Raw genomic sequence first — 27,447 nt, 5'->3', positions numbered from 1 at the left:
TAGTGACTAAATGTGGATTGTAGAAATACTTGTGTTGAAGTTTGTGATTCCCATAGCATGCACGTATGGTGAACCATTATGTGATGAAGTCGGAGCATGATTTATTTATTGATTGTCTTCCTTATGAGTGGCGGTCAGGGACGAGCGATTGTCTTTTCCTACAAATCTATCCCCCTAGGAGCATGCACGTAGTACTTTGTTTCAATGACTAATAGATTTTTGCAATAAGTATATGAGTTCTTTATAACTAATGTTGAGTCCATGGATTATACGCACTCTCACCCTTCCACCATTGCTAGCCTCTCTAGTACCGCGCAACTTCCGCCGATACTATACACCCACCATATACCTTCCTAAAAATAGCCACCGTACCTATCTATTATGGCATTTCCATAGCCATTCTGAGATATATTGCCATGCAACTTTACACCATTCCATTTTATTATGACAGGTTCCATCATTGTCATATTGCTTTGCATGATCATGTAGTTGACATTGTATTTGTGGCAAAGCCACCTTTCATAATTCTTTCATACATGTCACTCTTGAGTCATTGCGCATCCCGGTACACCGCCGGAGGCATTCATATAGATTCATATTTTTGTTCTAAGTATCGAGTTGTAATTTTTGAGTTGTAAGTAAATAAAAGTGTGATGATCGTCATTATTAGAGCATTGTCCCATGTGAGGAAAGGATGATGGAAGCTATGATTCCCTCACAAGTTGGGATGAGCCTCCGCACTTTATGAAAAATATAAGATGCCAAAGAAGCCCAAATAAAAAAGAGAGGCCAAAGAAGCCCACCAAAAAATGAGAGAAAAGAGAGAAGGGACAATGTTACTATCCTTTTTCCACACTTGTGCTTCAAAGTAGCACCATGATCTTCATGATAGAGAGTTTCCTATATTTTCACTTTCATATACTAGTGGGAAGTTTTCATTATAGAACTTGTCTTGTATATTCCAATGATGGGCTTCCTCAAATTGCCATGGGTCTTCGTGAGCAAGTGAGTTGGATGCACACCCACTTAGTTTCTTCTTGAGCTTTCATACACTTATAGCTCTAGTGCATCCGTTGCATGGCAATCCCTACTCACTCACATTGATATCTATTGATGGGCATCTCCATAGCCCATTGATACGCCTAGTTGATGTGAGACTATCTCCTTCTTTTTGTCTTCTCCACAACCACCATATTCTATTCCACCTATAGTGTTATGTCCATGGCTCACGCTCATGTATTGAGTGAAAGTTGAAAAGGTTTGAGAACATCAAAAGTATGAAACAATTGCTTGGCCTGTCATCGGGGTTGTGCATGATTTGAATATTTTGAGTGATGAAGATGGAGCATATCCAGACTATATGATTTTTTAGAGAGAGCTTTCTTTGGCCATGTTATTTTGAGAAGACACGATTACTTTATTAGTATGCTTGAAGTATTATTGTTTTTATGTCAATATTAAACTTTTGTTTTGAATCTTATGGATCTGAACATTCATGCCACAATAAAAAAAATTACATGGACAAATATGTTAGGTAACATTCCACATCAAAAATTCTGTTTTTATCATTTACCTACTCGAGGACGAGCAGGAATTAAGCTTGGGGATGCTTGATACGTCTCCAACGTATCTACAATTTTTTATTGTTCCATGTTATTATATTATCTGTTTTGGATGTTTTATATGCAATAATATGCTATTTTATATTATTTTTGGGACTAACCTATTAACCTAGAGCCCAGTGCCAGTTTCTGTTTTTTCCATGTTTTTGAGCCTCGTAGAAAAGGATACCAAACGGAATAAAACCTTCGCGATGATTTTTCTTGGACCAGAAGACACCTAGGAGACTTGGAGACCAAGTCAGAAGAGCCACGAGGCGGCTACAAGGGGGAGGGCGCGCCCAGGGGGTAGGGCGCGCCCCCCTACCTTGTGGGCCCCTCGATGACCTCCTGACCTAGATCTTCCTCCTATATATTCACATATATTCCCAAACCACCAGAGGCATCCACGAAAACACTTTTCCACCACCGCAACCTTCTATTCCCGTGAGATCCCATCTATGGGCCTTTTCCGGCATCCAGCCGAAGGGGGGTTCGATTACGGAGGGCTTCTACATCAACTCTATTGCCCTTCCGATGAAGCATGAGTAGTTTACCTCAGACCTACGGGTCCATAGCTAGTAGCTAGATGGCTTCTTCTCTCTCTTTGATTCTCAATACCATGTTCTCCTTGATGTTCTTGGAGATCTATCCGATGTAATCTTCTTTTGGTGTGTTTGTCGAGATCCGATGAATTGTGGATTTATGATCAGTTTATCTATGAATATTATTTGAATCTTCACTGAATTCTTATATGCATGATTTGATATCTTTGTAATTCTCTTCGAACTATCGGTTTAGTTTGGCCAACTAGATTGGTTTTTCTTGCAATGGGAGAAGTGCTTAGCTTTGGGTTCAATCTTGCGGTGTCCTTTCCCAGTGACAGTAGGCGCAGCAAGCCATGTATTGTATTGTTGCCATCGACGATAAAAAGATGGGTTTTACATCTTATTGCGCTTGTTTATTCCTCTGCATCATGTCATCTTACTTAAAGTGTTACTCTGTTCTTCATGAACTTAATACTCTAGATGTAGGTAGGAGTCGGTCGATGTGTGGAGTAATAGCAGTAGATGCAGGCAGGAGTCGGTCTACTTGACATGGACGTGATGCCTATATTTCATAATTATTGCTTGGATATCGTCATAACTTTGTGCTTTTCTATCAATTGCTCGACAGTACTTTGTTCACCCACCGTATTATTTTCCATCTTGAGAGAAGCCTCTAGTGAAACTATGGCCCCCGGGTCTATTTTCCATCATATTAGTTTCTGATCTACTATTTTGCAATCTTTTACTTTCAAATCTATAAACCAAAAACCCAAAAATATGTTATCTTCTGTTTATCTATCTCTATCAGATCTCACTTTTGCAAGTGACCGTGAAGGGATTGACAACCCCTTTATCACGTTGGGTGCAAGTTGTTTGATTGTTTGTGTAGGTATAGGTGGCTTGTGTGTTGTCTCCTACTGGAGATACCTTGGTTCCCTAACTGAGGGAAATATGTATCTCTACTTTGCTGCATCACCCTTTCCTCTTCAAGGGAAAAACCAACGCAATCTCAAGAAGTAGCAGTCAGACTCCTCCGTCCCCTGGATGCACATGGCGAGCTATCAAGGTTAGTCGATCCGCTTGTAGGTGCCAGTGAAGTTGTGCACAAAAGTCTACTCGAAGTCGAGCCAAGAGTTGATATTGCGAGCCGGCAGGCTTTTCAGCCACGTTAGGGCTCATCCCTGTAGCGTGAGGGGGGAGTAGCGCACGGCTAGGCACCGGTTGCCACCCATGATGCCGACAATGGTGGTGTAGTCAGTGAGCCAGTCCTCCGGCTTGGCAGTTCCGTTATATTTGGGGGTGTCGCGAGGGAGCGTGCATCCTTTGGTGAAGGGCTCATCGTGGATGCGCGAGCCGAAACAGCTTGGGCCGACTGCATCATCCTCCTCCAGCTGGAGGGAGGGGGCCAACTACTCGATGTGGTGACGAGCATCGTCGTTGTTGATGTTGCGCGGGCCCAGTCGGCCGGGCGCGACGGCCAGATGGCGGGGGAAGGTCCTGCCGACGTCGAATGTCCGTAGCCGGCCCGTCACCCTGGCTGTCGCCGACTGTGACAGCGCAGTCACGCCGAGTCCGACCGCTCTAGGTCCTCCAGGATTGGGCTTTGCTGGGACGCGGAGAAGACGCCTGCTGGGCGTCCCGGGGGTCAGGGTCCTGGGAGCAGCGAGAGCCGGATGCCATAGGGGCCTCAAGGCGCTTCTGTTGCTCCTTCACAACGGTGAGAAGCTCGCTAACTCATGGACGCCTCCGTGGCATGCATGTTCTTGATGGGGGTGTCATAGACGGGTGGGACCACGCCCAGCACGCGACTGAGGGCTGCACCCCGGGCACGCACCTCGGCAACCCGGCTAGGCTTGGCCACGGCCGGCGTGAAGCCGTAGCAGCATCGTGCTCCCGCTGAGCGGACTCTAGTGCGCGCTGCGTAGTAGCAAGTGTCGTGGCCTCGTCCAGCAGGCACACGTGTTCGTCGTCGAGCCGGGCCCTGGCTAGGGTGGCGTTGGCGTCGGTGGCAATGGGGATGCTGAGGTTCTACAGCATCACGCGCAGAGGGTCGGTCTGGTTGGCACAAGGCGCTGCGGTCATGGCGGCAGCGGCCTTGGCCGCGCCGCTAGCTGAAGAAGAGGTAGAGCCGGTGGTCAGCACCTCCACGCGGGTGCAGAGATCCGCCACGACGCTAGAGATTGTGTAGCCGACGTGGACGGGGGAGTCAGTGACGTTGAGCACCCCATTGGGGTACTCGCCGAGGGTGAGCGCGACAAAGACGCGCAACATGCCGAGAGGGTGATGGAAGAGGCGACAAGGCTGACCAGGGCCGCAAGGAGCGTGGGGACCAGGCCATGCATAATGCGCTCGCTAGAGTCAGTGAAGGGCCTCGACTGGAACTTGACTCCGGCCGACACTGCGAGCAACCCCACAGTGGGTGCTAACTGTCGTGGTGATCTCATGGCAGATGCCATGGGATGGCTAAAAGTCGGGGGTTACATGAGGACGCCGGTGGGTTCCAGAGGAAGGGTTGGCACGCGCTGGTGTGTGACACGAGATGTAGCCAGGTTCGGGGCCCTCCGTGGGAGGTAACACCCCCAGTCCTGCCGAATGGATGATATGCACTGGGTCACAGAGTTGCTCCTGGAGCTGTTTGGGTGGAGGAGAAAGAGCGAACTGGTCCTCTACCCTGCCTCGTATATGTGTGTGGATTCTCCTGATCTCAACCCCTCTGTATGGAGGGGCACCGGGGGGTCTTATAGGCCTCCCCCGGGGTTACAATGGTACAGTTACATGGGCGTAGGGCCCTGGTGTCATCCTTTGGGAGCCGGCAGTGGGGGCCTACGGCTCCCACCATATTGCAGAGTCTTTTCAGTCGGGACACCTGTACACAACCATGCAAGCGTAGAAGGCGTTACTTCTCTAACTCAACGAGCACATTCATGTTATAAGAGAAACTTGGTTTGTGTGCGAAGTTTTGGAAAGCGTTGTCTTGTCTAATTGTGTGGAATTGTAAAATATATCCGCGGTCACTGAATTTGAGTCATATATTCTTTTTGGTCACTGAACTTCAATATACTCGAAATATGTTCACTAAGAGCTTCTGAGTTGCACTTCATCCTCCAGTGAGGACTCGTCGTCTCTCCCTGCCAATGACGGGGGTCCAATCCTGCCGCTCATCTTAGTGGGAAATGAATCAAACGGCTGTGGATGTTGTAGACCTTCTGTCATATCCCAGATTTCCCCCCAAATCTGGTATATTAAAATTTTCACAGGAAATTATTTTTTTTAGGAAACACCCATGTTTGCCTAGGATTTGACTGTGATTGACTTTGAATTGTTTGATTGTTTGCCTGGAGGAATGAAAATCCAAATGCAACTAGTGAAGCCCTAGCAAGCCTTAGTAGGAACCCAAGCTATTTTGAAAATATTATTTGGGCAAAAGTATTTACAATAAGTCCCAAGTAATATTTGAGTCATGATGATTCTCCCAAAATAATTGGGTTGGATTCATTTGAGTCTATTCAGGACCAAAGGGAATTATTCCAAAATGGTTTTGCATTTTATGTGGCAGGAAGATGAATTTCATAAGTCCAAATAATATTCTTGACCCTCTGCCTATTTTCTAAAATGAATTTGAAACATATTTGGTTTTGAAACCAAATTCAAATTCAAAGGGAAAATATAAGTGCATTAAATATAAGTCCAAATTGCCCAAACAAAATGTTCAAACATTCCCAAATATTCCATTTGGAATTTAGGACATATTCTTTATTGGAAGAAAATTCAAATTCAAAATCATTTGAAAAGACTGAACAAGACAGAAAAGAAAAATAGAAAGACGGAAGCAGGAATCAAATAAAAATAAAAGGCCCAACTGGACCAGCTAGCAGATCAGTATAGCTAGCTAGCCCAGCCAGCGCCGCAGCCCAACCCTGCCACTCTCTCTCTCTCTCTCCCTGAGCCGTTGACATGATGGTCCAACATGTCAGGACCGTCACCCACCTCCCGCAACCGCTCGGTCATGACCTCGTGCACGACCCGCACGCACGCATGCCCATGTTTGCCACTACGCGCGGCCATCATGCGAGCTAGCCCCATGGTAATGCCCCTATAAATCCCCTTGACTGCCCACTCGAGCGCCATAAGGCTGCCGCCAGCGACCCCTCCGTCTCCGTTCTGCCCTAGCTCGTTATGTGATGAACACGTTAGGCAGCATTCCGCATCAAAAATTCTGTTTTTATCATTTACGTACTCGAGGACGAGCATGAATTAAGCTTGGGGATGCTGATACGTGTCCAATGTATCTATAATTTTTCATTGTTACATGCTGTTATATTATCATTCTTGGATGTTTTACAATCATTTTATAGTCATTTTATATCATTTTTGGGTACTAACCTATTGACATAGTGCCCAGTGCCAGTTGTTGTTTTCTGCTTGTTTTTTACATCACAGGAAATCAATACCAAACAGAGTCCAAACACAGCGAAACTTTTTGTGGATTTTATTGGACCAGAAGACACCGTATGGGCCAAGAAAGTACCAGAGGGGTGCTCCGAGGGGAGCACAACCCACCAAGGCGCGCCTGGGGGCTCAGGCGCCCAGGTGGGTTGTGCCCACCTTGGTGGCCTCCCACACCGCCTCTTTGCTCTATAAATACGCCAATATTCCAGAAACCCTAGGGGAGTCGACAAAAAATCAATTCCAGTCGCTGCAAGTTCCAGAAACACCAGATCCAATCTAGACACCATTGCGGAGGGGTTCATCATGTCCATTGGTGCCTCTCCGGTGATGCGTGAGTAGTTCTTTGTAGACCTATGGGTCCGTAGTTAGTAGCTAGATGGCTTCCTCTCTCTCTCTCTCTCCCTCTCTCTCTCTCTCTCTTGATTCTCAATACAATGGTCTCTTGGAGATCCATATGATGTAAGCCTTTTTGCGGTGTGTTCGTTGGGATCCGATGAACTTTGAGTTTATGATCAGATCTATGTTTTTATCCATGAAAGTTATTTGAGTCTTCTTTGATCTCTTATATGCATGATTGATTATAGCCTCGTATTTCTTCTCCAATATTTGGGTTTTGTTTGGCCAACTTGATCTATTTATCTTGCAATGGGAAGAGGTGCTTTGTGATGGGTTCGATCTTACGGTGCTTGATCCCAGTGACAGAAGGGGAAACGACATGTATGTATTGTTGCTATTAAGGATAACAAGATGGGGTCTATTTATACATAAATAGATCTTGTCGACATCATGTCATCGTTCTTATTGCATTACTCCGTTTTTCCATGAACTTAATACACTAGATGCATGATGGATAGCGGTCGATGTGTGGAGTAATAGTAGTAGATGCAGGTAGGAGTCGGTCTACTAATCTTGGACGTGATGCCTATATAATGATCATTGCCTGGATATCGTCATGATTATTTGAAGTTCTATCAATTTCCCAACAGTAATTGTTTTCCCACTTTTGCTATTTTTCTCGAGAGAAGCCACTAGTGAAACCTACAGCCCCCGGGTCTCTTCTTTAGCATATTTACCTTCACGATCTATTTTATTTGATTTTATTTTCAGATCTATTAAACCAAAAATACAAAAATACCTTGCTACACTTTATTTTATTTGCGACCTATTTATCCTATCTATTACAACTTTATCACGTCGTCTTGCCAATTTGTGGCATCGTTACCCGAAAGGGATTGACAACCCTTTAACACATCGGGTTGCGAGTATTTGTTATTTGTGTGCAGGGGTTGTTTACGTTGTGTTGCTTGGTTCTCCTACTGGTTCGATAACCTTGGTCTCATCACTGAGGGAAATACCTATAGCCGCTGTGCTGCATCATCCCTTCCTCTTTGGGGAAATACCGACGTAGTTCAAGCAGGCATCATGCAGCGGCGAGGGGGAGGTGCCCCGCACCCGACGCCGGAGGAGGGGCGGAGGGAGATCGCCCCTCATTAGGCCCCAAGTAATGGCGCACTGCCAGAGCGTGTGCATGGATGGCCTCGCGCCACTGTGGTGCTTGCAGGGAGCATCGAGCATCTGCTCAAAACTCATGGCGGGTTGCCAGGCAGTCTTGTCGGTTCGCTGATGCCGGCCGCCGCCCTGCTCGGCGGGAGGTGCCTGCTCGGCCGCAGCGACAAGGCAGTTGTCATAGCAGGGAGCCGGCTACTCTCCCTTGCATTTGTTGTCGGGGTGGTTGTTCTGCTGGCGGTTGTTCTCGCCAGCTGGCTTGGGGGTGGCGCCGGTAATGTCCACCACGACTTGGACCTTCATGGCAGCGGCCGTGGCGTACTTGTCCGTCGTGGCCATGAGCGCGACCATGGTGGTCGGCTCAGAGCGGAGGAGCTTGTGCTTGAGCAAGGTGTCGTCTCGACACCCGTCCATGAAGTATTGGATGGCCTGGACCTCATGGACCCCTCGCAGCTGTTCCAGAGCTCGGTCTAGCGCGTGAGGTACTGGAGGCCGGTGATACGTCTGCAATGTATCTATAATTTTTGATTGTTCCATGCTATTATATTATCTGTTTCGATGTTTTATATGCTATTTTATATTATTTTTGGGACAAACCTATTAACCAAGAGCCTAGTGCCAGTTTCTGTTTTTTCTTTGTTTTTGAGCCTCGCAGAAAAGGAATACCAAACAGAGTCCAAACAGAATAAGACCTTCGCGATGATTTTTCTTGGACCAGAAGGCACCCAGGACTCTTGGAGACCAAGTCAGAAGAGCCACGAGGCAGCGACAAGGGGGGAGGGCGCGCCGGGGGGGGGGGGGGGGGTAGGGTGCGCCCCCTACCTTGTGGGCCCCTCGGTGACCCCCTAACCTATATCTTCCTCCTATATATTCCCAAACCGCCAGAGGCATCCACGAAAACACTTTTCCACCGCCGCAACCTTCTGATCCCGTGAGATCCCATCTAGGAGCCTTTTCCGGCATCCTGCTAGAGGGGTATTCGATCACGGAGGGCTTCTACATCAACTCTATTGCCCTTCCGATGAAGCGTGAGTAGTTTACCTCAGACCTACGGGTCCATAGCTAGTAGCTAGATGACTTCTTCTCTCTCTTTGATTCTCAATACCATGTTCTCCTCGGTGTTCCAGGAGATCTATCCGATGTAATCTTATTTTGCGGTGTGTTTGTCGAGATCCGATGAATTGTGGATTTATGATCAGTTTATCTATGAATATTATTTGAATCTTCTCTGAATTCTTATATGCATGATTTTATATCTGTGTAATTCTTTTCGAACTACCGGTTTAGTTTGGCCAACTAGATTTGTTTTTCTTGCAATGGGAGAAGTGCTTAGCTTTGGGTTCAATCTTGCGGTGTCCGTTCCCAGTGACAGTAGGGGCAGCAAGGTACATATTGTATTGTTGCCATCGAGGATAAAAAGATGGGGTTTACATCATATTGCTTGAGTTTATTCCTCTACATCATGTCGTCTTACTTAAGGCGTTACTATGTTCTTCATGAACTTAATACTCTAGATGCAGGCATGAGTCGGTCGATGTGTGGAGTAATAGTAGTAGATGCAGGAAGGAGTCGGTCTACTTGACACGGATGTGACGCCTATATTTCATAATCATTGCCTTGGATATCGTCATAACTTTGCGCTTTTCTATCAACTGCTCGACAGTAATTTGTTCACCCACCGTATTATTTGCCATCCCGAGAGAATCCTGTAGTGAAACCTATGCCCCCTGGGTCTATTTTCCATCATATTAGTTTCTGATCTACTATTTTGCAATCTTTTACTTTCAGATCTATAAACCAAAAACCCAAAAATATTTTATCTTTTGTTTATCTATCTCTATCCGATCTCAGTTTTGCAAGTGACAGTGAAGGGATTGACAACCCCTTTATCGCGTTGAGTGCAAGTTGTTTGATTGTTTGTGTAGGTATAGGTGGCTTGTGCGTTGTCTCCTACTGGATTGATACCTTGATTCTCTAACAGAGGGAAATACTTATCTCTACTTTGCTACATTACCCTTTCCTCTTCAAGGGAAAAACCAACACAAGCTCAAGAAGTAGCAGGAAGAATGTCTGGGGCCGTTGCCGGGGACATCTACGCCAAGTCAAGACATACCAAGTACCCATCATAAAACTCTAATCTCTTGCATTACATTATTCACAATTTGCCTCTCATTTTCCTCTCCCCCACTTCTAAAATGATTTTCAAATAGATTCGCCCTTTTCTTCGCCCTTCTTTCGTTCGTCTTTTCATTTGCTTTTTGTTTGCCCATTTGCTAGATTGGTTTGCTGTCACTATGTCTAAGTCTGGGGAGATTATCGTTGAAAAGGATAGTAGTAAAGATGAGGGAAACTTTGATGATTTTGCTAATATTAATCCTCATGAAGAATCTACTACTTTGCACACTGAAAAACTCTGCATAGGTAGCTGCAATATTATTGGAAAAGGGGTTATTCAAGATTTCTTTACTTGTGTCGGTGCATTACCCACGTTAGGTTGATCTATTCTCCATAAAACTAATAGTCTTGCGGATGCTATATCTTTGCTTATAGTTGAACTTGAAAGACAATTTGTTCATATGCATCCATGCATACAAAGGATTTTTCTAGAGTTTTCTAATATTGAGCATTCTTTTGTTAAGCGCGCCAGCACTATATTTCTAGCCCATGAGTTTAGATTTATTATGAAAGAAGCTAGTGAATTTTTTGCGCATTACAAAGTAGATGGTGGTCGTCCTCCCATAGAGGGGATTCTCTTTAACCAAGAAGAAATAATGCATTTGCGATCTCTCGATCATGTTGCTTATAATGAAAATTTGAGAAAAAGGGTCCCCACTGATGTTTTAGTTGTCACAACCCTAGCTTTGGCCTTGCTTGTCATTGCATCATCATCTTGCATCATGTTTAAATTTCTCAGAAACTTGAAATGGGGACTGACCAAACCCTAGCAACAAATGAATTCAAATAGGCTCAAATAAAATCACTTCCAATAAACCCAAAGTGACTTCAGGAAAAGTCCATCATTTTTGAAACTGGTGAAAACCTCTGACAAAAATTGGTGCATATTTTCCCTAGGTCATTTTAGGTTTTTGGATTAAATCATAAGTATTTGAATTGGAGCATTTAATGGCTATACATTTTTTAAATGCTTCAATAATTCTGAAAACATTTGAGGGCTATCAGTAAACATTTTAAAAGTGCCCACAAATTTTCTCAGGAGTTTTAAAAATGGTTTAGTATTATTACTAAATCAAAAACAGAAAAGCAAAATAGAAAACAGAAACAATTAATAAGAGAGAGAGAGAAGGACTCACCTGGGCTTCTCTCCTGCAGCAGAGCCGGCCCAGCTCCTGATCTGGCCCAGCCCACCAGAAGGACAGAGGCGCGTGGCCACCGCGCGCCGGCACGTGCCCGAGCTACCTCCTGCTTCCGCCGCTTCTGGAGCCAGCCCCGAGTGCCACGCACTCCCTCTCGACCCCCTCACTCTCTCCCTGGCCCCCTCCCCCTCCTCTGCTCTCTCCCGCAGCACCACCGAGCGCGTTTGCCGCCGCCGCTCGCCATAGCCATGGCCACCACCTCTCCCATGCCCCCTGGAGCTGCCCACGAGCTCCGCCTCGTTCCTCTCGTCCTCCTCATTGAGCCTCCCGACGCCGGAAGCCCCAAAAACGTCGCCGGCCTCATCGTGTTCACCATCGGGCACCGGAGATCGTCCCCGCCGATTCGTCGTCCACAGGGCTTCCCCGAGCACGCTGGCCATCCCTACGGCACCGCTGTGAGCCCCCGAGCGTTTTCCCCCTCTCCCCGCGGTCAATACCATCATCTAGCCCACCTAGCCACCAGAGCCGAGATCTCCGTGACACCGGCCATGGCGCCGCCATGGCCAGAGCCCGAACCAGCCGCCCCCGAACGCGTCATCGTTATCCCCGCCTTTGTAGGAGCCCATAGCCACTTCCAGCTCCTCCTCCCGTACACAACAACACCGTCCCGGCCAACTCCGTGCAGGCGCCGCCACGGATGTGCTCGTCGCCGTCAGCTCCGGCGACTACGCGACCAACCAGTGGCACCGTTGGACGCGGCGCATCCCCAGGGTCCCGTAGAATCCACCCGCGCGACGAATGGTCGCCGGAACAGAGATTCTGGCGTGCCTCCACCGTCGGTTGAGGTCGCCGGCGGCCTAACCCTGGCCGGCTGACGTGTCAAATTAGACTAAACTAATTAGTCACCAACTACCCTCCCTAGTCACTGACATGTGGGCCCATGCCCCACTGACACTTTTTAGTTAGGATTAAATTAGCACTAACAGTCTCTGTTAATTAGCCTAGTCACTGACGAGTGGGTCCTAGCGTCAGGTTTGACCTGGGCTGACGCTGTTGACTCGATGACATCATTCTGATGTCAGGATGACGCAGTAATGCTTTCTGGGATTTTAATAAATCAGAAATGATTTATTATTTTCAGAAAATGCCCAAAACTTCTAAAAATCATATAAAATCAACCGTAGCTCAGAATAAAATAATTTATATATGAAAAATTATCAAAAAATCCAATCTATCCATTTATGCTGTTTTCATGCATGACAAAGCAACTTAACCTTGCTGTATAGATCAAAACATGATAATGCACATTATAAATTCATAACTTGAGTTTGGATTTGAACCCTTGGTTCAAATTAGCTCAAATCCTTCTGGTTATAGTTGCATTAGCTCAAATCACATCATATTGCCATGTCACATTCATGCATCATATTGTGCATTGCATTGATTGTGTTCTTCCTTGTTTGCCGGTAATTGTTCCCTCTCGGTAGACGCTGCTCCGACGCTGTGATCATTGACACTGATGAAGACTCAATGTTATCTTCAGAAGTGCCAGGCAAGAAAAACCCCCTTGTTCATTCCGATACAATCCCATTCTCTCGCTCCTGCTCCCTTTTACTACATTAGGACAACAACGATTCAACTGTTACATGCTGCGGTAGTTGAACCCCTTTCCTCTGCATGACCTGTCATTGCAACGGTAAATAGATGAAACCCACTAGCATGAGTAGAAGTTGTTTGAGCCCTGATGTGCCTACTCATGTATGCTTGTTTGTCATGCCTGCTACTGCTTAGAGTTGAGTCAGGTCTGATTCACCGGGGATGAATTGGAAAGTTGTGAACATGTCCTACTGTTGAGAGCTAAGTGTGTGAACACGATTTGGTAAAGGTAGCGGTGAGAGGCCATGTAGGAGTACATGGTGGGTTGTCTCATTGAAACCGTCCTCAGGAACTGAGTTCTGTGTTTGTGATCCATGAACAGTTACTACCAGACATTGGGTTCTGGTAACTCGACCCCTCTCGGCTTATTAACCGCCTCGATCTTTGTCCAGGAGTTTCCACTAGTTTCTGGTGTTTGTAGGTTGTGTTAGTAGTCTACCAAGTGGCACCCGGTACAGGTGGGCTTGGGACAGACTAGGCACCGTGGCACGGTGTACCAAGCGTAGATCCATCCGTCGAGGTGGTCTTGGGAACCCTGCACACATCGTTTGGGGCCGTGAGCGACACCCCGGCCGGATCTCCTTGCGGATAGAACCCGAATAGGCGATAAACCTGGACTAGAGACTTGTGTGGTTAGTCAGGTTGTGGCCGACTCCCTCGCCAGGCTTCCGCTTGAAGGTTGCCGAGATACACGACGTGTACATGGTGGTAAGTGGCGAGAGCGTGTGTGAAGAAGTACACCCCTGCATGGTTAACATCATCTATTCGAATAGCCGTGTCCGCAGAAAAGGACTTCTGGGTTGCCTGTACAGTTCATAGACAAGTGAAAGTGGATACTCTAAAATGCGCAAGATAAGCGTGAGTGCTATGGATGGCGTTCTCGTAGGGAGATGGGATCGGATCCATAGTGGTGTATTGATATGGTGAATATGTGGACTCGTGTGCGCCACCTCAAAAGAGTTACTTGCAGTCGTAGTTCAGGATAGCCACCGAGTCAAAGCTGGCTTGCTGCAGTTAAACTCCACCACCCCTTTATTGATACCGATGCATATGTAGATAGTTCTGATGTAAGTCTTGCTGGGTACATTTGTACTCACGTTTGCCTATTTTATGTTTTGCAGAGAGACGTCAGTCTCGCTAGTAGTTCCGTGTGGACTTCGACGTTTAGCTTGATACCTCAGCTATGATCTTGTGCCCTCGGCAGGATCTGGTAGATAGTCAGTCTTCTCAGCCTTTTTCATTTTAGACGTCTGTACTCAGACATGTTAAGCTTCCGCATGTGCTTTAACTTGTATGCTTTGAATGTTGGGTCATGAGACCCATGTTTGTAATATCTTGCTCCTCGGAGCCTAATGATTAAATACTTGAGTCGTAGAGTTATGCTGTGATGCCATGTTGTATTTACACATATCGAGCATATTGTGTGTATGATTGAAATGCTTGGTATGTGTGGGATCCGACAACCTAGTTGTTTATCCTTGGTAGACTCTCTTATGGAGAAATGTAGTCTTGTGCTTCCATGAGCCATAGTAGTCCGCTACAGCCCGGTTCACCAGAGTCCTGCTAGCCCAGCACTACTGCTCCGGAACACTTGACTGGCCGGCATGTGATTCACTTCGTTCCTATGTCTTTCGTCTTCGTCTATTGGTAACTTTACTTGAGGCTATATTTTTATTCACCACATGATATGTGTTTTGCTTGGAGCGTCTTGTATGATTTGAGTCTTTTCATATTAGTTTGCCACAATCATCCTTGCTGTACACACCTTTTGAGAGGGACGCATATGAATCGTGATTTATTAGAATACTCTATGTGCTTCACTTATATCTTTTGAGCTAAGCAATTTTGCTCTAGTGCTTCACTTATATCTTTTTAGAGCACGGCGGTGGCCTTATTTTATAGAAATTATTTAATTCTCACGCTTCACTTATATTTTTTGAGAGTTTCGCTAAAAAGCATGGTAAGTTGCTTTGGTTATAAATTTAGTCCTAATATGATAGGCATCTACGAGGAATATAATAAAAACTTCCATACAAATGCATTGAATACTATGAGAAGTTTGATTCCTTATTATTGTTTTGAGATATAAAGATGGTGACATTAGAGTCATGCTAGTGACTAAATGTGGATTGTAGAAATACTTGTGTTGAAGTTTGTGATTCCCATAGCATGCACGTATGGTGAACCATTATGTGATGAAGTCGGAGCATGATTTATTTATTGATTGTCTTCCTTATGAGTGGCGGTCAGGGACGAGCGATTGTCTTTTCCTACAAATCTATCCCCCTAGGAGCATGCATGTAGTACTTTGTTTCAATGACTAATAGATTTTTGCAATAAGTATATGAGTTCTTTATAACTAATGTTGAGTCCATGGATTATACGCACTCTCACCCTTCCACCATTGCTAGCCTCTCTAGTACCGCGCAACTTCCGCCGATACTATACACCCACCATATACCTTCCTAAAAATAGCCACCGTACCTATCTATTATGGCATTTCCATAGCCATTCTGAGATATATTGCCATGCAAATTTACACCATTCCATTTTATTATGACAGGTTCCATCATTGTCATATTGCTTTGCATGATCATGTAGTTGACATTGTATTTGTGGCAAAGCCACCTTTCATAATTCTTTCATACATGTCACTCTTGAGTCATTGCGCATCCCGGTACACCGCCGGAGGCATTCATATAGATTCATATTTTTGTTCTAAGTATCGAGTTGTAATTTTTGAGTTGTAAGTAAATAAAAGTGTGATGATCGTCATTATTAGAGCATTGTCCCATGTGAGGAAAGGATGATGGAAGCTATGATTCCCTCACAAGTTGGGATGAGCCTCCGCACTTTATGAAAAATAGAAGAGGCCAAAGAAGCCCAAATAAAAAAGAGAGGCCAAAGAAGCCCACCAAAAAATGAGAGAAAAGAGAGAAGGGACAATGTTACTATCCTTTTTCCACACTTGTGCTTCAAAGTAGCACCATGATCTTCATGATAGAGAGTTTCCTATATTTTCACTTTCATATACTAGTGGGAAGTTTTCATTATAGAACTTGTCTTGTATATTCCAATGATGGGCTTCCTCAAATTGCCATGGGTCTTCGTGAGCAAGTGAGTTGGATGCACACCCACTTAGTTTCTTCTTGAGCTTTCATACACTTATAGCTCTAGTGCATCCGTTGCATGGCAATCCCTACTCACTCACATTGATATCTATTGATGGGCATCTCCATAGCCCATTGATACGCCTAGTTGATGTGAGACTATCTCCTTCTTTTTGTCTTCTCCACAACCACCATATTCTATTCCACCTATAGTGTTATGTCCATGGCTCACGCTCATGTATTGAGTGAAAGTTGAAAAGGTTTGAGAACATCAAAAGTATGAAACAATTGCTTGGCCTGTCATCGGGGTTGTGCATGATTTGAATATTTTGAGTGATGAAGATGGAGCATATCCAGACTATATGATTTTTTAGAGAGAGCTTTCTTTGGCCATGTTATTTTGAGAAGACACGATTACTTTATTAGTATGCTTGAAGTATTATTGTTTTTATGTCAATATTAAACTTTTGTTTTGAATCTTATGGATCTGAACATTCATGCCACAATAAAAAAAATTACATGGACAAATATGTTAGGTAACATTCCACATCAAAAATTCTGTTTTTATCATTTACCTACTCGAGGACGAGCAGGAATTAAGCTTGGGGATGCTTGATACGTCTCCAACGTATCTACAATTTTTTATTGTTCCATGTTATTATATTATCTGTTTTGGATGTTTTATATGCAATAATATGCTATTTTATATTATTTTTGGGACTAACCTATTAACCTAGAGCCCAGTGCCAGTTTCTGTTTTTTCCATGTTTTTGAGCCTCGTAGAAAAGGATACCAAACGGAATAAAACCTTCGCGATGATTTTTCTTGGACCAGAAGACACCTAGGAGACTTGGAGACCAAGTCAGAAGAGCCACGAGGCGGCTACAAGGGGGAGGGCGCGCCCAGGGGGTAGGGCGCGCCCCCTACCTTGTGGGCCCCTCGATGACCTCCTGACCTAGATCTTCCTCCTATATATTCACATATATTCCCAAACCACCAGAGGCATCCACGAAAACACTTTTCCACCACCGCAACCTTCTATTCCCGTGAGATCCCATCTATGGGCCTTTTCCGGCATCCAGCCGAAGGGGGGTTCGATTACGGAGGGCTTCTACATCAACTCTATTGCCCTTCCGATGAAGCATGAGTAGTTTACCTCAGACCTACGGGTCCATAGCTAGTAGCTAGATGGCTTCTTCTCTCTCTTTGATTCTCAATACCATGTTCTCCTTGATGTTCTTGGAGATCTATCCGATGTAATCTTCTTTTGGTGTGTTTGTCGAGATCCGATGAATTGTGGATTTATGATCAGTTTATCTATGAATATTATTTGAATTTTCTCTGAATTCTTATATGCATGATTTGATATCTTTGTAATTCTCTTCGAACTATCGGTTTAGTTTGGCCAACTAGATTGGTTTTTCTTGCAATGGGAGAAGTGCTTAACTTTGGGTTCAATCTTGCGGTGTCCTTTCCCAGTGACAGTAGGCGCAGCAAGCCATGTATTGTATTGTTGCCATCGACGATAAAAAGATGGGTTTTACATCTTATTGCGCTTGTTTATTCCTCTGCATCATGTCATCTTACTTAAAGTGTTACTCTGTTCTTCATGAACTTAATACTCTAGATGTAGGTAGGAGTCGGTCGATGTGTGGAGTAATAGCAGTCGATGCAGGCAGGAGTCGGTCTACTTGACATGGACGTGATGCCTATATTTCATAATTATTGCTTGGATATCGTCATAACTTTGTGCTTTTCTATCAATTGCTCGACAGTACTTTGTTCACCCACCGTATTATTTTCCATCTTGAGAGAAGCCTCTAGTGAAACTATGGCCCCCGGGTCTATTTTCCATCATATTAGTTTCTGATCTACTATTTTGCAATCTTTTACTTTCAAATCTATAAACCAAAAACCCAAAAATATGTTATCTTCTGTTTATCTATCTCTATCAGATCTCACTTTTGCAAGTGACCGTGAAGGGATTGACAACCCCTTTATCACATTGGGTGCAAGTTGTTTGATTGTTTGTGTAGGTATAGGTGGCTTGTGTGTTGTCTCCTACTGGAGATACCTTGGTTCCCTAACTGAGGGAAATATGTATCTCTACTTTGCTGCATCACCCTTTCCTCTTCAAGGGAAAAACCAACGCAATCTCAAGAAGTAGCAGTCAGACTCCTCCGTCCCCTGGATGCACATGGCGAGCTATCAAGGTTAGTCGATCCGCTTGTAGGTGCCAGTGAAGTTGCGCACAAAAGTCTACTCGAAGTCGAGCCAAGAGTTGATATTGCGAGCCGGCAGGCTTTTCAGCCACGTTAGGGCTCATCCCTGTAGTGTGAGGGGGGAGTAGCGCACGGCTAGGCACCGGTTGCCACCCATGATGCCGACAATGGTGGTGTAGTCAGTGAGCCAGTCCTCCGGCTTGGAAGTTCCGTTATATTCGGGGGTGTCGCGAGGGAGCGTGCATCCTTTGGTGAAGGGCTCATCGTGGATGCGCGAGCCGAAACAGCTTGGGCCGACTGCATCATCCTCCTCCAGCTGGAGGGAGGGGGCCAACTACTCGATGTGGTGACGAGCATCGTCGTTGTTGATGTTGCGCGGGCCCAGTCGGCCGGGCGCGACGGCCAGATGGCGGGGGAAGGTCCTGCCGACGTCGAATGTCCGTAGCCGGCCCGTCACCCTGGCTGTCGCCGACTGTGACAGCGCAGTCACGCCGAGTCCGACCGCTCTAGGTCCTCCAGGATTGGGCTTTGCTGGGACGCGGAGAAGACGCCTGCTGGGCGTCCCGGGGGTCAGGGTCCTGGGAGCAGCGAGAGCCGGATGCCACAGGGGCCTCCAGGCGCTTCTGTTGCTCCTTCACAACGGTGAGAAGCTCGCTAACTCATGGACGCCTCCGTGGCATGCATGTTCTTGATGGGGGTGTCATAGACGGGTGGGACCACGCCCAGCACGCGACTGAGGCCTGCACCCCGGGCACGCACCTCGGCAACCTGGCTAGGCTTGGCCACAGCCGGCGTGAAGCCGTAGCAGCATCGTGCTCCCACTGAGCGGACTCTAGTGCGCGCTGCGTAGTAGCAAGTGCCGTGGCCTCGTCCAGCAGGCACACGTGTTCGTCGTCGAGCCGGGCCTTGGCTAGGGTGGCGTTGGCGTCGGTGGCAATGGGGATGCTGAGGTTCTACAGCATCACGCGCAGCGGGTCGGTCTGTTTGGCACAAGGCGCTGCGGTCATGGCGGCAGCGGCCTTGGCCGCGCCGCTAGCTGAAGAAGAGGTAGAGCCGGTGGTCAGCACCTCCACGCGGGTGCAGAGATCCGCAACGACGCTAGAGATTGTGTAGCCGACGTGGACGGGGGAGTCAGTGACGCTGAGCACCCCATTGGGGTACTCGCCGAGGGTGAGCGCGACAAAGACGCGCAACATGCCGAGAGGGTGATGGAAGAGGCGACAAGGCTGACCAGGACCGCAAGGAGCGTGGGGACCAGGCTATGCATAATGCGCTCGCCAGAGTCAGTGAAGGGCCTCGACTGGAACTTGACTCCGGCCGACACTGCGAGCAACCCCACAGTGGGTGCTAACTGTCGTGGTGATCTCATGGCAGATGCCATGGGATGGCTAAAAGTCGGGGGTTACATGAGGACGCCGGTGGGTTCCAGAGGAAGGGTTGGCACGCGCTGGTGTGTGACACGAGATGTAGCCAGGTTCGGGGCCCTCCGTGGGAGGTAACACCCCCAGTCCTGCCGAATGGATGATATGCACTGGGTCACAGAGTTGCTCCTGGAGCTGTTTGGGTGGAGGAGAAAGAGCGAACTGGTCCTCTACCCTGCCTCGTATATGTGTGTGGATTCTCCTGATCTCAACCCCTCTGTATGGAGGGGCACCGGGGGGTCTTATAGGCCTCCCCCGGGGTTACAATGGTACAGTTACATGGGCGTAGGGCCCTGGTGTCATCCTTTGGGAGCCGGCAGTGGGGGCCTACGGCTCCCACCATATTGCAGAGTCTTTTCAGTCGGGACACCTGTACACAACCATGCAAGCGTAGAAGGCATTACTTCTCTAACTCAACGAGCACATTCATGTTATAAGAGAAACTTGGTTTGTGTGCGAAGTTTTGGAAAGCGTTGTCTTGTCTAATTGTGTGGAATTGTAAAATATATCCGCGGTCACTGAATTTGAGTCATATATTCTTTTTGGTCACTGAACTTCAATATACTCGAAATATGTTCACTAAGAGCTTCTGAGTTGCACTTCATCCTCCAGTGAGGACTCATCGTCTCTCCCTGCCAATGACGGGGGTCCAATCCTGCCGCTCATCTTAGTGGGAAATGAATCAAACGGCTGTGGATGTTGTAGACCTTCTGTCACATCCCAGATTTCCCCCCAAATCTGGTATATTAAAATTTTCACAGGAAATTATTTTTTTTAGGAAACACCCATGTTTGCCTAGGATTTGACTGTGATTGACTTTGAATTGTTTGATTGTTTGCCTGGAGGAATGAAAATCCAAATGCAACTAGTGAAGCCCTAGCAAGCCTTAGTAGGAACCCAAGCTATTTTGAAAATATTATTTGGGCAAAAGTATTTACAATAAGTCCCAAGTAATATTTGAGTCATGATGATTCTCCCAAAATAATTGGGTTGGATTCATTTGAGTCTATTCAGGACCAAAGGGAATTATTCCAAAATGGTTTTGCATTTTATGTGGCAGGAAGATGAATTTCATAAGTCCAAATAATATTCTTGACCCTCTGCCTATTTTCTAAAATGAATTTGAAACATATTTGGTTTTGAAACCAAATTCAAATTCAAAGGGAAAATATAAGTGCATTAAATATAAGTCCAAATTGCCCAAACAAAATGTTCAAACATTCCCAAATATTCCATTTGGAATTTAGGACATATTCTTTATTGGAAGAAAATTCAAATTCAAAATCATTTGAAAAGACTGAACAAGACAGAAAAGAAAAATAGAAAGACGGAAGCAGGAATCAAATAAAAATAAAAGGCCCAACTGGACCAGCTAGCAGATCAGTATAGCTAGCTAGCCCAGCCAGCGCCGCAGCCCAACCCTGCCACTCTCTCTCTCTCTCTCTCTCCCTGAGCCGTTGACATGATGGTCCAACATGTCAGGACCGTCACCCACCTCCCGCAACCGCTCGGTCATGACCTCGTGCATGACCCGCACGCACGCATGCCCACGTTTGCCACTACGCGCGGCCATCGTGCGAGCCAGCCCCATGGTAATGCCCCTATAAATCCCCTTGACTGCCCACTCGAGCGCCATAAGGCTGCCACCAGCGACCCCTCCATCTCCGTTCTGCCCTAGCTCGCTCCGGCGAGCACACCCACCCCCGAGACCAACCAAAGCCACTACTCGACTCCCTGTCCTCGTGCGCACCTTCCAGACAACTTCGGCAAGCCCACAACCGCCTGTAACCTCGCGTTCATCGACGATCGAACCTCATCACCGCCGGCGTTGAAACTCCAGCGAGCCTCGAGGTATTTTGGCTCGTGCACCATGTCCACTGTCTTCGTTTCATTTCGTGCATCTCCCTGACCATTTGGCTCATCTTCATGCGTTTGGGCCAAATGGTCAGGGAGATGCACGAGAATGAAACGAAGACAGTGGACATGGTGCACTATATTTACCCGAAGCCGTCCACCGCCGCCCAATCTCCGGCGAGCTCCTGCGCGTCGACTCAGTCGTCCCTGAGGGCAGCTGAGGCCATCTTCCACCTCGTTGTCCCCGCCCGCGTCCACCCGTGCCTTCCGCGCCACCGGAGGACCACCAGAACGACCGGAGCATCCATGCCCGAGCCATGAGCCACCGCCGTTGATTTTTCCGGTGAGATCTCTATGAAGACTATGATGAGACCTAATCCTAACCCATCTGATCTAATCACATCCGTTGATTTAGATCCAACAGCTCACACGCGGACTCACTTACCAAATTGGTATGGACCAATCGGAACATGCTACTTCTGAGCTGCGTTGGGATTTTCCTGGAAGAGGAGAGGAGATGCAACACAATAGAGATAAGTATTTCCCTCAGTGAGAACCAACGTATCAATCCAATAGGAGAATCACACAAAGCCTCGTGAACAACACCTACACACACAAAAGCAAATACTCGCACCTAACGCGGGAAAGAGGGTTGTCAATCCCCTTGAACTCGTTATTTGTAAGAATTAATTCTAACAGTGATAGATAGTAAACTAAATTGCAAAACAAAATAAAATAAATAAGAATGCAACAAAGTATTTTTGGATTTTATATATGATTAAAGTAGACCTGGGGGCCATAGTTTTCACTAGAGGCTTCCCTCTCGAACACATAACATGTGGTGGGTGAAAAAATTACTGTGGGCAATTGATAGAAAAGCGCATATTTATGACGATATTCAAGACAATGATCATGTATATAGGCATCATGTCCGAGACAAGTAGACCGAATCCTGCCTGCATCTACTACTATTACTCCACAAATCGACCGCTATCCAGCATGCATCTATGGTATTAAGTTCATGAAAAACAGAGTAACGTCTTAAGCAAGATGACATGATGTAGACAAAGTAAGTCCAATCAATATGAATAAACACCATCGTTTTATCCTTAATGGCAACTATACAAATACATGTCTTGTCCCTTACTTTGTCAGCGGGATATAGAGCACCGCAAGATTGGACCCATTACAAAGCACCTCCCCCACTCAAGATTAATCAATCTAGTTGGGAAAACCAAATGGATAGATCGGAGAGAAATATAAAGCTATAAAAATCATGCATAATAAAGTTCAGAAAAGACTCCATTACTTATCATAAATATTCAGATCATAAACCTACAAAATAATAGGATCCCAACAAACACACCGCAAAAGAAGGTTCCATTGGATAGAACTCCAAGAACATCGAGGAGAACATTGTACTGAAGATCAAAGAGAGAGAAGAAGCCATCTAGCTACTAGCTATGGACAAGTAGGTCTGTGGTGAACTACTCACGCATCATCGGTAGGGCAGCAAGGATGATGTAGAAGCCCTCCGTGATCGATTCCCCCTCCGGCAGAGTACCGAAAAAAGGCCTCCAAATCGGATCACAGAAGAATAGAGACTTACGGCGGCGAAAAAAGTGTTTCGGGTGGCTCTCCATTGGTTTCCCAATATTTGAGAATTTATAGAAGTGGAATTAAGTTAGACGGAGCCATGAGGGGCCCACAAGGCATCAGGGCACAGCCCCTTGGGCACAGCCAGTTGACTTGCCGTCTCCTTGCTTGCCTTCCGGTCTCCCCCTGAATCTTCTAGGGTCTCTCTTGTCCAGAAAAAAATTATCGAAAAGTTTCATAGCATTTGGACTCCGTTTAGTACTGATTTTTTGGAAAACAGACAAGCAGAAAACAACAACCGACACTAGGCACTGGGTTTATAGGTTAGTCCAAAAAAATGATATAAAATAGCATAAAAAATTATATAGAATATCCAAGATTGATACTATAATAGCATGGAACAATAAAAAATTCTAGATACATTGGAGACGTATCAAGCATCCCCAAGCTTAATTCATGCTCGTCCTCGAGTAGGTAAATGATAAAAACAAAAAAAATTATATGGAATGCTGCGTAACATGTTCATCATGTAATCTTTCTTTTATGGTACAAATATTTAGATCCAAATGATTCAAAGCAATAGTCTATAACTTGATATAAAGACATAAATACTCAGGCATACCAACAAACAATCGTGCCTTTCAAAATAAAAATGGTAAAGAACGCTATCCCTACAAAATCATATAATCTTGTCATGCTCCATCTTCCTAACACAAAGTATTAATCATGTACAACCCCGATGACAAGCCAAGCAACTGGTTCATACTTTTTAACGCACTTCAACTTTTTCAACCCCCCCCCCCCCACACGCAATACATGAGCGTGAGCCATGGACATACACTATGGATTGGATAGAATGCGGTGATAGAGATCAATAAGGGGAAGTCAAAAAAGGAAGATAGTCTCACATCGACGCGGCTAATCAACGGCCTATGGAGATGCCCATAAATTGATGTGAATGCAAGGAGTAGGGATTTCCATGCAACGGATGCACTAAGAGCTATACATGTATGAAAGCTCAACAATAAAAATTAAGTGGGTCTGCATCCAACTTGCTTGCTCATGAAGACCTGAGGCATTTTACGAAGCCCATCATCGGAATATACAAGCCAAGTTCTATAATGAAAAATTCCCACTAGTATATGAAAATGACAACATAGGAGAATCTCTACATGAAAACATGGTGCTACTTTGAAGCACAAGTGTGGAAAAGGATAGTAACATTGTACCTTCTCTCTTTTCCTATCATTTTTTGTTGGGCTCTTTTTGGCCTCTTTTTTTAATTTCCTCACTGGGACAATGCTCTAATAATGCTGATCATCACACTTTTATTTACTTACAACTCAACATTACAACTCGATACTAGAACAATATGACTCTATATGTGTCGTGGTGATCTCACGACAGATGAGATGGGATGGCTAAAAGTGGAAGGTTACGTGCGGACGTCGGTGGGTTCCAGAGGCGAGGTTGGCACGCGCTGGTGTGTGACACGAGACGTACCTAGGTTTGGGGCCTTCCGTGGGAGGTAACACCCCTAGTCTGCCGAATGGACGATATGCACTGGGTCACAGAGTTGCTCCTGGAGCCGTTTGGGTGGAGGAGGAAGAGGGAACTGGTCCTCTACCCTGCCTCGTATATTTGTGTGGATTCTCCTAATCTAAACCCCTACGCATGGAGGGGCACCAGGGGTCTTATAGGCCGGCACCCCAACGTTACAAATGGTAAAGTTACATGGGCGCAGGGCCCTGGTGTCATCCTCTGGGAGCCGGCAGTCGGGCCGACAGGCCTGCCGGGTCCGTCGGGTGCGGTTCTCGGTGTTTCCACCGAGAGCGGGTCGTACCAGGGCCACCGGGCACGGGTACGGCTGGCTTCTCAGCACTATGGCACGCCCTGCCAGGCGTCATGGGGCGGCTAGCGCCGCCCGCCCGCCCCGGGCAGGGGCACGGGACGCACTGTTGCTGTGCCTGCCGGGGCTGGCGTAAAGGAGAGCACACTGTAGCCATGCCTGCTTGTCGTTGGGAGTTGTCTTTTGGTAGCCAGTCGACATGCGCTAGCCAGCTGGGCCGGGTGGACGCACTCGGCCGGCTTGCACCTGGGAGGCGGCGGGTGGGCCAGCCGGATTGAGGGGCCTAGCTTGCCCCAATGTTTTGAAAAGAGATCCTGGTTCCGTTGCCTGCCCGGGGGTCATCCCCCCGACAGTAGTCCCCGAAGTTGTGATGGCTCGCCGGCTTCAAGCAGGGGGCATTCGTAGCTTGCCCCCCGAGGAGATGGTTTGTTGGTGAAGAAGGGCGGTGCGACTGGGTGGCGCCCATCGCCTGGGCACCAGTTTCGAGGTCGCGGGCTCCGGCAACACCCACTCGATGCCGGATTTCGGAAGCTGGATCGTTGTGGCCGACTTGGGCGGGAAACTGGAGCGTCTGCCCACCCAGTCTTGGTTCATTGACGGTTCACGCCTGCCGCGGCACGGCGGGCCGCCACATGGCGATGTGTGGAGGGCGAGGGCCTGCTAGGCCATGCGCGCGATGGGACGCAACGGCGGGGTCGGGCCCTACCATGCCGCGCCCTCGGCCCACACGCGCGGGATTTACTGCATCGGCGTTGGACGGTTGCGTTCCCCCGCGCAATTAATGCGCACGGGAAATGTGCCCGTACAACGCGAGGGAGTGGGGATCGTGGGCGCAGTCGATCCCACTTCCCCATGTTTTACCACTATTATAAAACGGGGGGAGGGATGGTCCTCCCTTTTCTAATGTCTTGTATCCGCGTCAGTATTTTTCCTAAAGAGTAAGGGATGATGCAGTACAGCTAAGGTAGGTAGATCCCTCAGTTATGAGACCAAGGTTATCAAACCAGTAGGAGAACCAAGCAACACTATGTAAACGGTACGTGCACACAAAGAACAAATACTTGCAATCCGACACGAAAGAGGGGTTGTCAATCCCTCTCGGGTAAAAGATTGGTAAAGTGATAGATTGGTAGATGCAAATAAAATAAAGGCAAATAAAATTCAGCGAGTTATTTTTGGGTTTTTGGTAATATAGATCCGAAAATAAAATATGCAAATAAATAAAAAGGAAAATAGCAATATAGATCTGAAAATATATGATGAGAAAATAGACCCGGGGGCCGTAGATTTCACTGGTGTCTTCTCTCGAGAAATTAGCACACGGTGGGTAAACAAATTATTGTTGGCAATTGATTGAACCTCAAAAAATTATGACGATATCCAGGAAATGATCATTATATAGGCATCACGTCCAAGATTAGCAGACCGACTCCTTCCTGCATCTACTACTATTACTCCACACATCGACCGCTATCCGGCATGCATCTATTGTATTAAGTTCATGGATAAACGGAATAATGCAATAAGAACGATGACATGATGTAGACAAGATCTATTCATGTAGGAATAGCCCCCATCTTATTATCCTTAATAGCAACGATACATACATGTCTTGCTGCCCCTTCTGTCACTGGGAAAGAACACCATACGATCGAACCCATCACAAAGCACCTCTTCCCATGGCAAGAAAAATCGATCTAGTTAGCCTAACTAAACCAAAGATTCGAAGAAGAAATACAAGGCTATAAGTAATCATGCATACAAGAGATCAAAGAAACTCACATAACTTTCATGGAAAGATCTGATCATAAACTCAAAGTTCATCGGATGCCAACAAACACACCGCAAAAAGAGTTACATCAAATAGATCTCCAAGAGACCATTGTATTGAGAATTAAAAAGAGAGAAGAAGCCATCTAGCTGCTGCCTACGGACCCATAGGTCTAGAATGAACTACTCACGCATCATTGGAGAGGCACCAATGATGATGATGAACCCCTCCGTGATGGTGTCTAGATTGAATCTGGTGGTTCTGGAATTTGCGGCGGCTGTAATTGTGTTTCGTCGACTCCCCTAGGGTTTTTGGATTTTTGGGGTATTTATAAAGCAAAGAGGTAGTGCAGGAGGCGGCCGAGGTGGGCACAACCCACCAGGGTGTGCCTGGGCCCCCAGGCGCGCCCAGGTGGGTTGTGCTCCCCTCGGAGCTCCCCCTCTGGTACTTCTTTGGCCCAACAGGTGTCTTCTGGTCCAAAAAAATTCTCCAAAAAGTTTTGCTGCGTTTGGACTCCGTTTGGTACTGATATTCTGCGAAGTAAAAAACAAGC

Source organism: Triticum urartu, chromosome 6A, assembly GCF_056163025.1.
Source record: "Triticum urartu cultivar PI428250 chromosome 6A, HENAU_Tu73, whole genome shotgun sequence".
NCBI classification, from domain to species: Eukaryota; Viridiplantae; Streptophyta; class Magnoliopsida; order Poales; family Poaceae; genus Triticum; species Triticum urartu.
The sequence above is the reverse complement of the archived record's forward strand: the minus strand, read 5'-3'. Positions refer to the sequence as shown.